A 15,990-nucleotide genomic window follows, 5' to 3' on the forward strand; every position below is an offset into this window, starting at 1 on the left:
GAGGAAGGACTGCTACATTGCTTAGGGACAGAATTTAGAATAACTATGACTGTAGTGTTTGGGAGATATTTTTCAGAACTTATTTAAAATGCTGCACTTTACAGAGACGATGGAGGGTTAAAGTTTTTGCTATTATAAAAAGTTTATTAGGGAAAATTTCAAATATATACTAAGGTATAGAGAATGATATAATAAACTCTCATATACTTACCACTCAGATTCAACAGTTATTAATTTATGGCCAATCTTGTTTCATCTATACCGCCATTTACTTCTCCCTGAGGGTAGAGGAAATTTTGAAGACTTAATTAATTGGATAAATGTTGAATGTGTCCTAGAAAAAAAGCCAAATTCACCAAGCACGGGGTGGGGTGGGGGTCAGTTTTTTGAAGACCAAATGCACAGCAGCTGTGACCACTCTCCCCAACATATTAGAATCTAGTAGAAATCATTAGAAGACACATGAAATGCAGTACATGGGACCTGTATTCTGATTAATTCCAAGATTTTTTATTTTATTTTTTTACATTTTCTAACTCCCCCTAAAATGAAGAGTTGGTGATAGAAAGAAAAGAGAAGAGTTACAGGGTTCTTATCAAAGGAGCTCAGTACTCTTTGCCATCTAAATACTTATCCTCTGGGCTTTTTCTTTCTGTTCAGATTTACAGAGGCAAAATATCAGGACAATTCTGAGTAAAAATTCTAAATTATCTTCCACCCTAAGAACAAGACTTGTCACCACCACAATAAAATAAGAATCTTGACTCTTATTTGATAGGCAAAGAAATTTTCACAGAAAACAGAAACAAACTTAGGCCTTCTTAGGATACTTTTATTGTATTTACAGTGATAGATTATGGACTGTGTACCTTTTTCTTTCTTTTTTTCCTTCCGTTGTCAGTGGGGATTTGGGATAAGAATTGTCCTCTGACCTTTTTCTAAGAAGAGCAGTTTTCCTTCTCTGTTTTCTGGCCATTCTACTTTCCCTTTTACTGGTTGTAATTCCAAAGATAATGCAGATGTGAGCTCTTGATCATCTGGAGTTGAAAGAATAAGTAATGGGGCCTAAGGAAGAGCATGTTTGGAATATTAATAATTAATTCAGTATGAATGAATAAGCTAGGAAAGACTTGGTTCAGTCATTACATATTTATCACTAGAACCTTTTCTCAAGGTTAGTTGGCAACGGACAAATGACTTTAAAAATTAGACTGTTGGGAGCTTCAGAAAGCCAGTGCTGAGGCAGGGGTAGTTAAAATAACAGTAGAGAAGCAGCTCTGTCTAGATTACTGTCTAGCTATTTTCTAATAAATTGGTTGCAGCTACTTTATTGGAACTGCCCATGACAAAGCCTGGTCATTTGTGCATGTGGAGAACCTAAGAAAGAAGCTGCTCTGATGCTGTAGACAAGTGTGTGAGCTGTTTATTGACAGAGGGTTTTCACTTGCTGGTTGCATGGACGAGGTTGTTGACAGGTTGTAAGCCTGGGCCCATGTGGATCAAAGGCAGAAAATAAAAGAAAGCATTCTTTCCTAAGGGATGGTTACAGCCAAAATTGGAAAGGGCTGTGCAAGTATCAATTCCTACAACTCATCTCTTCTAGCTAGTAAATCTTGAAGATATATTTGTTAAACTTAGAATTGACCATATGCTGGCTGAATTTCTGTTGAGGTTTTCCCACAGTTATTGGGAATCAGACTTCATTCTTTCAGTGGATTTCTTGGCTTTTTTATTGGCACCTACTTTTCATTGTTTCATTTTTATTGAAATGTCATGATGTCAAAGTAAAAACAATTTGCAATCAAGGTACATGAACATTTCTGACATCTGGTCAAACAAAAACTGTAAGTTTCCATACACATGTGCATGTGTATGTATATTAAGAGAAGCTGGATTTCATTTTTAAATACACTTTACTTTTTAGAGGAGTTTTAGATTCATAGCAAAATTGAATGGTAGGTACAAGATTTCCTTATAGCCCCTACCCGCATTTGCACAACTTTCCCCACTATCAACATCCCATATCAGACTGTTACATTTGTTATGATTGATGAACCTACATTAATACATCATTATCACCCAAAGTCCATAGTTTACATTAAGGCTCGTTTTTGGTACTGTCACTCCATGAGTTTTAACAAATGGATAATGACATGTATCCACTATTACAGTGTCATACGGAATAGTTTCAGGATTTTATTTTTTAAAACTTAGATTTTTTACATAACTTTTGTTCTCTTAGGCTGCCTCAATCGATCCCTAAACCAAGCAATATACATGGTTGCATGTTACAATGTGCAGAGAAATGAATGTTATAAAAAGTGCAATTATATCAAAACCTTTTGTCAAAGCATACTTAGTGAATAAGGGGGGAAAGAACTTTGAAATGTAAAGCTGATATCCTAAAAAATAAAATTCTTTTACAGAATGAGGATGTTGGTATATATTTAGTCAGCCCAAGTAGAGAGCTACTTAAATTTAAGACCATTGTTGGGCATTGATTCTGAGTAGAGGCTCAGAGAGCAGGTCTTCAAAAACTTTTACTGAGATCCTCCTTTGAGTTCCTTTTGAACTTCTACCACCCAAGCTCTTTCAAAACTTAGAGAACATACTCACCTGTGAATGAATTCCAATCAACCAGATTCATATTAATTTAAGCGCAAGTATCTTTAATTTCCTTAAGTCATGCTAGGATAATCTAAGGCAACCAAAGTGATCAAATCTAAATCCACTTTACAGTAGATACATGGTAATGGCCTTAGATACCCTAAAATTCTAATTATATAGTGAATTTATGACTTAAAAGCCAATTTAAAGGAATCCAGACCCCCTTAGCATACACTTAATTTGTTGTGATAGGAATAAAGGGGGAAATAGAAGATTAAGATTAAGTGAAGTATAGAAACTGCAGATTAAGTAAGTGGTGTCATATGAATGTCAAAGTGGAGGAGAGGAAAAATAATTTTTCCTCTACTCTTTATTGTTCTTGGTTGAAAACCACTATAAAACAGATTAACAGGATAAAAAAAAATTTTATTGCACATGTTAATATAGGAGCTTCATAAAGATATAAAACTCAAAAGTAGCAAGAAGATTGGGGCTTATATACCATCCTGAGCTAAGGTAAGGGATAGAGGTCTGGGGCTTCAAAGCTGGGAAAGCAATTCATGAGAAATGGAGAAGACATATTTGATAAACAAAGGTTGCCCTGAGTAGATCTTGAAATTTCTAATCACAAGAAAAAAGAAAATTGTAACTATGTGAGTGGTGAATGTTAACTAAACTTACTGTGGTGATCATTTTGCAATACAAAAAATATTGAATCATGATATGATACATCTGAAACTAATATAATAGTGTAGGTCAATTATATCTCAACAAAAACAAAAGCAAAAACAAAGGTTACCCTGCCATTCAGATAAATCTCCCGGGTAAAAAAACTTTCTTCCTGGTACAGGACCCCTTTCTTGTGTAAATTCCCTGTACAAAGGGGTAACTTTAACTCTGTTTCAGAGCTTCCCCTGTGTCTGCAGCTTAAAATAATCCTTATGACAAAGAGGCATATTTTGGGGTGGCATATTCTGCTAGACTTCAAAAGTATTGGTTAAAGAAAAAATGTGAACTGCAACTGAATGTATATATCAGTTCTTCAGTCTATTGACATGTGTATTAGTATTGATCACCAAATGGTAGAGTGGCAGCAAGATCAAGGAAAATAATTCGCTCTGAGGCTCACAAAACTAGGTATATGCAGACTTATCTACCTCCTGGGGTTGCTGAGAGGATTAAAAGAGATAACATTGTGTGAGAAGTACTTTGTGAGCTACAAAGCTCTAGTTAAATGCAGATGTTATTTTAACATAAGATTTGACATTTATTCCCAAAGATCTTATGGCAAGACTAACATGAATGAAGTAAAATGGCATATAATAAAATTCTAAATTCAAGTGTATATAGATGATCATTACCATAGGAGACCAGGGATGAGAAAAATCCAGGTAAATTGAAATGCTTAGTGAATGTTCCACAGAAGAGAATAGACTTGAACTTGTCCTTTAAATGCCATTAAAATAAATCAGGCAGGGAAGACATTAGATAACATAGGTAGGAATGGGGAAGGTGTGTGGAACCAGTGAAGAAACCTAGAACAAATAGGATCCATCTATTCATTCAGTTATCACTTATGGAGCTCCAACTCAGAGCCAAGTGCTGGAGGTACAAAGACAATAAACCAACATCTGTCGTTTTGGTGTCTCAAGTCTGGAGCAGTGTTGAAAAGTGTTGGACAAGACAGCACAGATGGAGTTGGAGATATTCAGGAAAACTATTCAGTAATTAATAGTTTGGTCTGCTGCACAGCAGAATGGAAGTACAAAGGTAATTGGTATGACAGATGGACTTGAACTGTATGATTATGGTCAATGAACATGAGAAGAAAGTTCAGAGATAGAATAACACTAAGGTAAAAAATTAAGATTAGTTTCTAGACCGAGTCCAACTCCCTACTAGTAGTAGTGGGTCCTTGGATTTGTTGCCTAACTACTCCCATACTGCATTTCTTTAAATGTTCTCAGGGATGGTAGACAGCATGGGAAGTCCATGTGTCGTTACCTGATGTTGCTAGTAATGTGAAGATTTTGGGTGCCCAGTGCCAAAGGGAAAGTGGAAAGAAAAGAGTAAAGAATCAAGAGTATAAAGAAAGAAATGTAGAGAATTGAGAAAAATAGAGAAAACAGAAGAATAAGGAAAGCAGGGATAAATGGGTAAAAGCCACAAAAAGATGATTTCAAAAAGAATGAGTACATTCAAAGAAAAAGTAATAGCAAGCAAAGCCAGGGGAGAAAATGGGCCTCCAAAGAGTAGGTGGCAGCTGTAATGGAATGGAGAGAGCTGAGTCTGGAGATCGAATGCCTGATCTACTACTTGATCAGTTAATGAATTAGAACAAGTCACAACCTCCTTTGGTTGGTGGACAGGTCATGGAGAGAATGCACCAAGAAAGCCCTGACACAAAATAGTTACTTAACAAATATTTAAATAAATTTAATCTAAGAAGGTATGGTATATTTTTACTAGTATGTAAATACTAGTGTTTAGTGAGGGTAAAACTAAATAGTATACGAGTTGAACATAAAGGACTATAAATAAAGCTGAGCAAATAGAAGACAGGGTGGTGTAGCTATGAAGCTAAAAGTCCAGGATTTCAACATCCCTTGGCTAAGGGTTATTTATTTTTTATTTCTCCAAGACAGTGATATGTACTGATGAAGTAAACCTAATGAGCATCTGCTAGATATTCTTGCCAGTAGCCTACTGATATTGCCCACCTGCTGTTTATCCTCTGAGGTCACTTCATTAAGGAGTATTTTTTATATGACACCTCATTAGTCTCTTGATACCTCCAGGATGCCTTATGCAGGAAGCTATTCAGCAGAAACCCTGGTACTTCCTAAACACACTAGGGCTGCTCGGGAGAAAAGGAGAAATGCTCTTGACCAAACAAGACCCTGCATTTAGCGGCCCTTTGAAGGCGAGGTCTGTGTGGCCACAGGCCTGGCCCTTGCTCCAAGTAGCTGATGCTGTGGTTGGGCTTTGGGTTGGGACATGAGAATCGTGAAGAGGTGTGGGATGGAGGGATGGTAGATCATAAAGTGCTGTGACCACAACAGTGGTTTGGTAATTGATGTCTGTGACTGAGCCAAAGGGGCTGACAAAGGCAGAGAGATCCTAGCACTTGATACCAGAGGGAACTGGATATCTATAGATGCTGCTGCTTGTGGACTCTGAGAAGCAGGGTTTTTTTTTTTTTTTTAATCTAAATTTTAATTAGATTGCTTCAGCTGAACCTGGAAGTCAGAAACTGAATAAACATCTCCAAACTTAGTTTAAGTAATACAAGAACCTCTGCAACTTAGCTGTCTCGAAGACTTGGACTTGAATTTTTTATTTTATTAACAACTTTATTCTCTGCTATTTGCCAAGCTTTGGTTCAGGCATTTTGCTGAGTTGAAAACTGTGGAAATTTGTTGTAATTGGAGGGGAAAGAATCACATGTGGTTTCTTCCAAAGCTTTTTCCAATTTTTTTTTCTTTTTGTTCTGAATTCCATGGGAAAATTACCCAGAAGGGTCATTTTCTCCTTTAATGATGCAACAATGCTTGGTTTGCTTCGCCTGTTTTTATTTTCCAGCTGCATTATAATTACATTTTCCCACACGACATTTTTTTCCTTCCAAATTAGTAGATACAAAATTCTGATGGCTCTTTAGGGAGCTAATCTTCAGATATTCTCTCCTTGTGCTGTCCTTCCGTGTGGGAATAGATGATGCTGGACAGCCAGGCCCCAGTCAGACTGCTTTGTGGCAATTCATCACCTCAGGCCTTTTAATTAGCAGTTGTAGGTGAATCACTAATTGGCCCCACATTTGCATACAGAAGCCAGAGATTTGCAGGGTTACAGTTATAAATCTTTGTCATTTAGAGCGTAAATGTTAGATTTCATCTCTTATCCTTTATAATTGCCTCATCTGCTCTTTACCAAGGGTTGTCATTATTGGTAATTTTCAGAGAGTGAAAAATAACTTACTGTATTAATTTGCGAGGAAAATATGGCATTTTGAAGAAGAAAGGACTAAGAAAAGACAAAGCAAAAGCATTTATAAAGGGCTCCTTGAGATAGCAACAGGGGGACATGGTGCTTGAAAGAGGACACAGGGTTTAATTGTTTTATTGCTTTGGGTCCTTTGATGGCTTAGCATGATCAATACCAGCAAAGAGAAGCTCTCAAGGATTTTATACTTTTCCGAAACAGATCTGTTTAATCGATAACAGTGAAGGCTGCTTAACTCTGGGCCCCTATTGACACCAACCTTTAGGAACCTGAGAGAAATTCAGGCTTATTGTTGGATCTGAAGGGTCAGTCTGTTCTCAAACCTCATCTTGACTCCTGATCAGTGAGGCTGCTATGGGTCTTCAGGTGGCTACTTTGATCATGGAGATTTATGATCCTCTTATCTGTCTGGAGGCAGATATGCTCCCCACTTCCAGTAATTTCTAAGGACATCCCAATTGCTATTCAGTCAGAGACATGATTACTAACATCAAATACTGTTTACCAAAGGAAATGTATGTGTTGAGGGTTAGACTGCTCATAGGCCAAAGCCTACATTAATACCCAAGTCTTTGGTCTGCTACACAGCAGGATGGAAGTACAGAGGCGACTTGGATGACGTGCATTGGCTCAATTAATAAAGAAGAATCTAAATTATGTATTTAGTTTCATACAAGAGATAATAGCAATACTTCTTTTCAAGGTCATGACCATGGGCCATGAAGGGTTCTTAGGCCAGTAAAGACTAGAGTGTAAGCAAGTGGGTAGAGACAGTATTTAGAGGTATGTCTGCTTTACATTCCCATTAGTGTAATTCCTCATCCCACACCCCAAATGCACTTCTTCCTTGCAAGCAAGTAAGCAAAGCTGGCTTATGTTTTTGTTTGAGATAATTATAGTCCTTCAGTTGGACATTAGGTGATACTGACTCTGCTTTCTTTGGTGATTTCAGGGCTCACGGATGGCCATGTTGATTTTACATCTCACTCTTAGAGGCTGCCCTTTTTGATGTTCTATGATGTCATTTTTCCATTCATTACCTAGATAATATCTTTTTCTCCTTCCAGTCAAATTAAACTTGTATTACTTATTCCAGTTTCTCTGTTCTATTCCTTCCTAAAGAGTCAGGATGCTTGCTTGCCAGGGATAGAGAGAAGGGAAATAGAAGGAAAGGAGAAAAGTCACATTGTGTATTCACTTTTGCAGCAATATGCTGTGTAATGAACAACACTGAATCTCAGTGTCCTACAAAACCAAACATTAATTTCTCATTCACTGGTTTGTAGTCAGTTCCGGTGGTTTTGTTTCAGGCTCTGGATCAGGTTCCTGTCTGCTCCATGTGTCTCTCTTTTCAGGACGATGGTGGGCTTTCTTTTCTCATAGCAGAAGGCAGGCAGAAGTGAGTACAAAAGATCAAGTCAAACCATACACGTATATTTAAGCCTCTGTTTGGTTGTGGCATGTGGGATATGTTATGTCTGCTCTCATTCTATAGGTCGAAGCAAGTCACATGGCCAAGGCCAATAATAATAGTGAAGGGAAGTATACTCTTCCCACAGAGGAAGAAGCAGAAGGAGAAAGTATATCAGTAAGGCAACCCAGCATTTATGGCTGTGTTTCAGTAGATAGAGTTGGAAAATTTAGTGATTCTTAGTCTCTGAGAGTACTCCTGGGCCCCATAGAATTGGGAAAGAATTGGGAAAGAGAAGAAATAAGGTTTAAAATGTATTGTTGCAGATTGTGGAGTCGTCCAGAAATGCAAGTAAATTATTTAAGTTACTTTTAAAGTTACTTTTGGTATTTGTGCTTTCTCTTCTTGAATGTGGTGTTATTCTAGGCTTGCCATATAGGTCTGCTGGATTTCATGGGTTATACACATATTAGTTAAAATTTGGTGGCTGACCTGTGAAGAGTTTGAAGTGAATTAGTACTATCGCTAACTTTTTCGTGATATTTTCATTCATTCTCTGGGCCTGTTAGTCACTTCTGTGCCTTTTCACTCCTTGGAAAAGGGAATGTGATTTTTACTGGCATATCAATTTGGATATCTCTATGGAGTTCTGCACAGCAAGGCCATTAGCAGCATTCTGATTTTTTACATTTTATTTATTAGTCAAGACATGTACAACTCTAGAGGCATATTGGGTATATGTGTTTTAGTTTATCAAGTGATCTTTTCATATAAAGTCTGTTTGGCAGTTTATTCCCCAAGGAGACTAGCCACTTTGAATCAAAAATATTATTAAGTTCCAAATATTCCAAAAATTCAAAAATTATCTGAGTGTAAAATTTTTAATTTGGAAGTTACTGGTTAATATTGAGTTCTGTCAATTGAGTTCTGCAATATTAAATTGCGAACAACAATTGTGAACTGACTCTGAGTTGGGCAAATTGTGAACTAATAGAAATTACTATGTAGTCACTATTGGAGATAAGGAGAAAAATCTCTCTTTCAAATCTGCAAATTCTTTTTATAACAATGGTGATGCTTTTGGCATGATATTTATTTCTCATAAAGAAGGAGCATTTTTTGATAAGTAGTGTTTTTGTTTTTGTTTTTTTCCTGTCAAATACCTTCTGCTTCAAATTAAATCTGGTTCTTCTGTTATAGTTATTTAGTAAAATGATGGCATGGAAAGAAAGTTTGGTGATTCAGTTTGATGTAATAGTCAGTAGGTTTGGACGCAGATACATCTGAGTTCCTCTCCATGATCTACTCCTTTGGTATTGCATGTTCTTGGTATATTTACTTCACTTCTATGAGCTTTAGTTTCCTCCTTTGCAAAATGTGCATAATGATAGTAACTCTCTGATAGGGTTATTGTGGGGACTAAGTGAGCTTATAATTACAATGTACTCAACGCAATGCCTTGCTCATACTGAATGCTCATTAAATATTAGCTACTAATATTATTAGTAATAGCTTTATGAGTTCCATGGATAATGAATGGACATGTGAACCTGTTAGACTGACATCTGAGTCATTTAGGAGTGAACTTTCTATGAGGTTTTAAATCCTTTTTCTTTGAAAGAAAAAGAGTAAGGTTTTAAAAAAACTAATGTGATCTATAACCTACAATATAAGTACAAAGAGAGAAATGACAGTTGTACAATATTAACTGAACTTATGTAATTTTTTTCTTTTAGTTATACAAAATTTTGACAAGTATATTTCCTATCTTTGTTAAAGTTATCTGAAAATCCTATCTGGGACTTTTAAAATATTAAAATTGTCAAAGCTCTTTGTGCCTTATTCATATCCTATCTATTCACTCTTATTTTACTCTTATCTCTGCTATTTACACCAGTAGTTTTCAACCCTGGATGCAGTTTAGAATCACCTGGGAGAAAATATTTGTGAATCATACATCTAATAAAGAGTTAATATCCAAAATATATAAAGCACTCATACAACTCAATAGCAAAAAACAATTTAATAAAAAAGTGGGCAGAGACTCTGAATAGACATTTTTCCAAAGAAGACATATAGATGGTCACAGGTACATGAAAAGATGCTCAATATCACTAATCATCAGGGCAATGCAAATCAAAATCACAATGAAATATCACTTCTCGCCTGTTAAAATGGCTGTTATTAAAAAGACAAGAAGAAATGTTGGTGAGGATGTGGGGAAAAGGAAATCCTTGTGTACATTGTTGGTAGAAATGTAAATTGGTGCAGCCACTATAGAAAATAGTATGGAAGTTCCTCAGAAAATTAAAAAAAGAATTACTATATGATCCAACAATTCTACTTCTGGGTATTTAGCCAAAGAAAGTGAAAACACTAATTTAAAAAGATGTAGGCACCTCTATGTTCACTGCAGCATCATTTACAATAGCCAAGACATGAACAACCTAAGTGTCCATTGATGGATGAATGGATAAAGAAATCGTGATTTTATGTATATATCTTTGTGTGTGTATGTGTGTATAAATGTAAATATATATATGTGTATAAATGTAAATATATATATAATGGAATATTATTCAGCCATAAAAATAATAAAATCTTGCCATTTCTGACAACATGGATGAATCTTGAGGGCATTATGCTAAGTGAAATAAGTCAGAGAAAGACAAATACCATATGATCTCACTTAAACGTAGAATCTAACACCACCACCACAAACCAAGCTTAGATACAGAGAACAGATTGGTGATTGCCAGAGGAAGAGGGGTTGGGAATGGGCAAAATGGGTTGAAGGGAGTCAAAAGGTACAAACTTTCATTTATAAAATAAATTAGTCATGAGGATGTAATGTACATACAGCATGGCGTCTATAGTTAACAATACTGTACTGTGTGTGTATTTGAAAGTTGTTAGAGTAAATCTTAAAAGTTCTCTTTTAATAGTTTTCTTTTAAGAAAAAAGTTCATAACTACATGGTGACAGATGTTAACTAGACTTCTTGTGGTGATCATTTTGCAGTATATACAAATATTGAATCATTATATTGTACATCTGAAACTAATATAATGTTATAAATCAACGATACCTCAATTTTTTAAAAAAAATAAAATAATGAAAAGAAAAAAAACCCAGAAAAAAAATTTCTGATGCCTGAGCCCCATCCCTGGATATTCTTATTTATTTGGTCTTGCATTGTTGAGAATCTCTGGACTAGATCTCATTTCTGGAATCTTTCAACCCCTTTCTTCTCTCTTCTTTCCAATAAATGTCACCTTCTCTACAAAGCTATCTTGATTTCTCAGGAGGGCCGGGATTATGCTACAGTACCAACTCCCAAGTCTGAATGGCTTAGAAGAAAAAAAGTTTATTTCTTCTGGCACTGCATATTCACCCCACATTAGTTCAATAGCATTACTCCCTGGCATCTTCACTACAGGATACAGATTGGCAGCCGTTCATGTTTCTGGAATGTTGCTGGTTATGGTAGAGGGCACAGGGATAGCAAACACTGACAATTAAATGCTCTAGCCCAGAAGTAACATATATCACATTTCCTTAAGACATTTTGATCAGAACTGGCTACACCTAATTTCCAATAGAGGGAAGATACAAGCCTTCCATGTCCCAGAAGGAAAAACAAAATATTGGTGAGCTGCACCAATGTTATCACATGTGATGACACCTTGCCATACTTTTCTTCCCTTTTCTGAATTCCCATTGTACTCATCTATACCATATTTCATTGCAGGTTATTTTGAATTTTGGATTTAGAAGAGATCTTAGAAATCATGTGGTTTAACTTCCTTGCCGACTTTAGTTCTTAAAACCAAGATGGATTCCATTTTTTTACTTTTACACAGAATGATCAAAACAACAAATGTTTTCAACTCCCCTTTTCTCCAAAGGACAAAACAAATGTATTGTTAGAATGGAGAGCTACTAAGAGGAAATGCATTTCCGCATCTAGCTGCTGCTGAATGAATGCATTCCTCATTTAGAGGGAGCCCTGTGTTTCATGGCATATTTGCAGAATGGTTACCTCTTGTTTCCTGTTGGCCTTGTGCCTACTTGCACCTTAGAGATATTAATGGCTACTAAAGAAATAAAACTTTTGCAGAAAGCTATATAATCCTGACTGGTCCAAAATTTTGTTGAATTTGTTTTTACCATGAAATAGCCTCAAGAGAAAGGCAAACTAATAAACCAGACGTGATAATCACATCACGTGTATGGCAGAAATTATGCTTATTCCCCATTGAAATAAGACTTCTCAGTCCTCAGTGGAGACAGAGGAATTTATCATTCTGTAGCAGCAGGGTAGGTCATAGCCTGGGTGGCAAACTATGTAAATATTAATGGAGATTACATACTCCACTGTGTCTTCAGTAATCTTGATGCTGTGCTAGCAGCTGAGGGTCAAGGCAAAAAAGAGAAAAAATGGCGTGGGTGAGACTTGGATCTCTTCTACTGTAAGGAAAATCCTTCTGTTTATTTTTAATTTTTTTTTTTTTTTTTTCTCCATGTGTTCAGCAATTAGAGAAAGAAATTCTCCAAAATGTGTAAATGTGTGGTGGGGAATAAAAAGCAGTTTTTCTTTGGTGTTCTTAACAGTGGCCATCTTAAAAGCACTACATGATGCTGGAGCACACTTTTCTCTAGAAATCCACCGATACTTTTGCCATAAGTTATTTGACCTCTTTCTTTCTAATTTTGCAGTGTCAGTCTTTGAACTGAATAATTTCAAACAGATTTGCCTCCTAAGAAACCTTTTCTTTGTGAAGCAAACCATGAAGAAACACTTGACTAGTGGGTGAAATGATGAATATTCTCAGCCTCACAAACTATTAAGAATCAATTTCTCAGGCATCATATCTAATTATTCTCCGTCCCCCCATTTCAATTCAGGAATCCCAAGATTAAGGAAAAGCAGCTGAAAAAACAATATTCTTGGTTGATGTTCATGTACTGCCTATTTTTGGTTTTATGAAACTAAAGGATAGGAAGGAGAGACTACGCTCCCCTTTAGTTGCCAAAAAAAGACACAAAATGTGCAGAGAAAGAAAAAAAAAGTGCTATTATGCAGAGATAATCGTGTTGACAGGAATATTAGAAGTCCTCTGGCCTAATGGCTCTCAAAATGTGGTCCTTATGGTGATATCAGGTATTTTCTTAGTTGAGAGGAACATAAGAAGGAAGGGCTAGAAGTCCAGCTAATGGCTAATGTGGATGCCCAGATGGTGAGGAGGACCAAGGAAATTCAACTAGGCTGCCGGGAAAAGGCAAAGAATGTGTGGTTGGCACAGGAATGTGTTTTTGTGTGAGGAGGTTCAGAAGAAGCAGATGACAGCAAGTGGAGGGCATTTGAAATGAGAAGGCCAGACTAGGAAGCTGCAACTGATGAACGGGGTAGATGGTCTTTGTGTCATTACGACAGGTCCAAAATTTGTAGAACAGATAGTTTGAGAACTGCTCATCCAGGCTAGGTCCTGTTTTTGTGTGCTCAGTTTCTCAAGACAATTGTCCAAGGTAATTTGAAGATGGGAAATGGGTTCCATATATATACTTTATAGCAATTTTAGTGTTTGAGTTTCTTTTGAGTCAAAATTTATATGTAAAATAATAGTCATATGCATCATGTAATCCTTGCTGAAGTCTAAGTCCATTTCTCTTGTTAAGTGCTCTGGAGATGGGAACAACTGATGGAGAAGTTAAGACGTGTTTTGATTGCATGTCTTAACTTGCAATCCAATTAGCTTACCAAAGAGGGAATTTATTGATGAACATAACCAAGCTATTGGAAAGGCAGGGGTATGGCTGACCCAAAGTTCTGAAAGCAGAGCCTATGGTGCCATTTGGTCTCTCTTCTTTCTGCTACTCTCAGTTTGTTGGTTTTATTCTCTCAGCCTGGCTTTCTCTATGAGCAGCAACAATAGCCACTGATAGCTCCAGTCTTGTGCTTCCCAAAGCTTTCTACCTGAGAAAAAGCAGCTCCCCTTTAGTTACCTATAGAAACCATCCAAGGACAGGACTATGAGTACCCTAGTTTGTGTCACATATGTGTTCCCTCCTGACAACCCACCACATACACACTTTATGGTATGGAGGGAATGGATACTGTGATTGGCAGCCCAGCTGGAATGCCATGTTTAGAGTCGGGCAGAAGTTTCTTTCTTCAAAAAAAGAATGTTGCTGCTGTCCATTCAACTGATGAAATATTTCTTTTCAAACTGAAAACTCTCAAAGTTATCATTTGGACTTTAGTTTTCTAGAATAATAATCTTAAGAATTAAACTGGTATGGGGGAACCTGATTAGAAACTCCTTGAGAACAGAGATTCTATTTTATAATGCTTCTGTATCCTCTGCTCTTGCTTAGGAGAATTTTGAAAATATGCTAAGTATTGACTTATTTGATTACTTGTGATAATAGATTCATAAAGTAATGATGGCATTGATTTTACTTATGTGAAACTTTATAAATTTGGTTTTCTCTCACAGATTTAGTTCCATAATTTTCTTAGTATAGGAAAATATTAAAGATTGGGTGAGATCATCAGTGGTCTGGGTGGTTAGGAGAAAGTAAGAGTTTGCAGCTTTATTTATATGTTAGGACTTACTTAAAGATTTTTTTTTTGAGGTTGTGCTTTTAGAAAATTCTTTTTAGAAAAAAATGAGAATCCTAGATTTTAGATAACAAATTTTGCTGCATGGCATACCTCCCTTGAGATTTTCAAAGTAATTTTTATGAGTGCCTTTTATAATTTTTCATATCACATTGTAGAAATGGCCAGTGTCATTTTGAACACTATTAACCATGCCTGATACCTTCTCACCACCATAAATTAAGGTTGAATGTTGGTTGAAGAGAAGCTAGATGGAATCAACCTGTCAAAAGCACTGATTTATAGTCTTGATACTCACATTTCTTGTTGGCTTGGATAACTTTGAAGTACACAAGGAACGAACTAACATGGTAGCTCCTATACCTAGCTAATCCTGTCTAAACTGTCTCCACTGGAAGTATTTGAGAGCAATATTTATTTTCCCAGTATGATTTATGTAAACATTTATCCCGTTCACAAGTAGCATATTAACGTCTAATTCTGGGAGGAAAAAAAGGGTGAAACCCTTCTCTGCCTGTCTAGACAGAGCCTTATTAGCGTATGTCTGAGCATATGGGTACTTATGGCAATAATATTAATCGGTGGGAAATAAGCCAAAGTAAGACAACTCTATCTACGAATTAAATTTACTAAGCTTACAGGATGGTTTATAAAGTCAACATGCTGGGCACGGTTTGCAGCTGACCAGGGAAATTGTTGTTTTCTGATCCCCAGTTGGCTGTCAGCCACTCCAAACACAAGACAGATGTTGGCTTTGCTAGGGTCAGGGTTATCATACGGTGGGATGAATAGTCAATGACTCTTGGGTTTGCTATTTTTCCTTTGCTGATGAATAAGAGCAAATAAAATTATTTCCGAATGCCTTGGGGGGATGGGTTAGTTTTGCAAAACTAGATAGGGCCACCAAGAATCAGCATCCTAGGGATGAACTTTTCCTGTGTCTTAGATGTTTCTTAGTTCTTTGTTTGATCTGAGGAAGACTGACTCCACTATCTTAAAGGGCAAAGGTTAATGTCTTCTTATAAAGATAACAGTGATAAACACGAACAAGGTATTCACTCTGATATATTGGTTTCTTATCTGGGGATTAAGGCAAAAATGTGAGGGAACCAAAAACACAGAGTTTGAAATACAGCACCAAAGTAATTTGTTGGTTTTCGAAGTAGGAAATTTTTTATCAATATATTTTCTTCAAATAGAATCTAAGAATGTAATAGCATGAAACCAATGAAGACTGTGAAATTGGGAGATGTTTTCTATGTTTGCTATGTGTCAAGTATGTAAAGCCTGCACACTTGATTCCTACCTACATGTGTTTGTCTTTTGGGATGGTTCAGTTTACATT

The sequence above is a fragment of the Pteropus alecto genome, unplaced genomic scaffold (assembly GCF_000325575.1).
Source record: "Pteropus alecto unplaced genomic scaffold, ASM32557v1 scaffold20, whole genome shotgun sequence".
Classification (NCBI taxonomy): domain Eukaryota; kingdom Metazoa; phylum Chordata; class Mammalia; order Chiroptera; family Pteropodidae; genus Pteropus; species Pteropus alecto.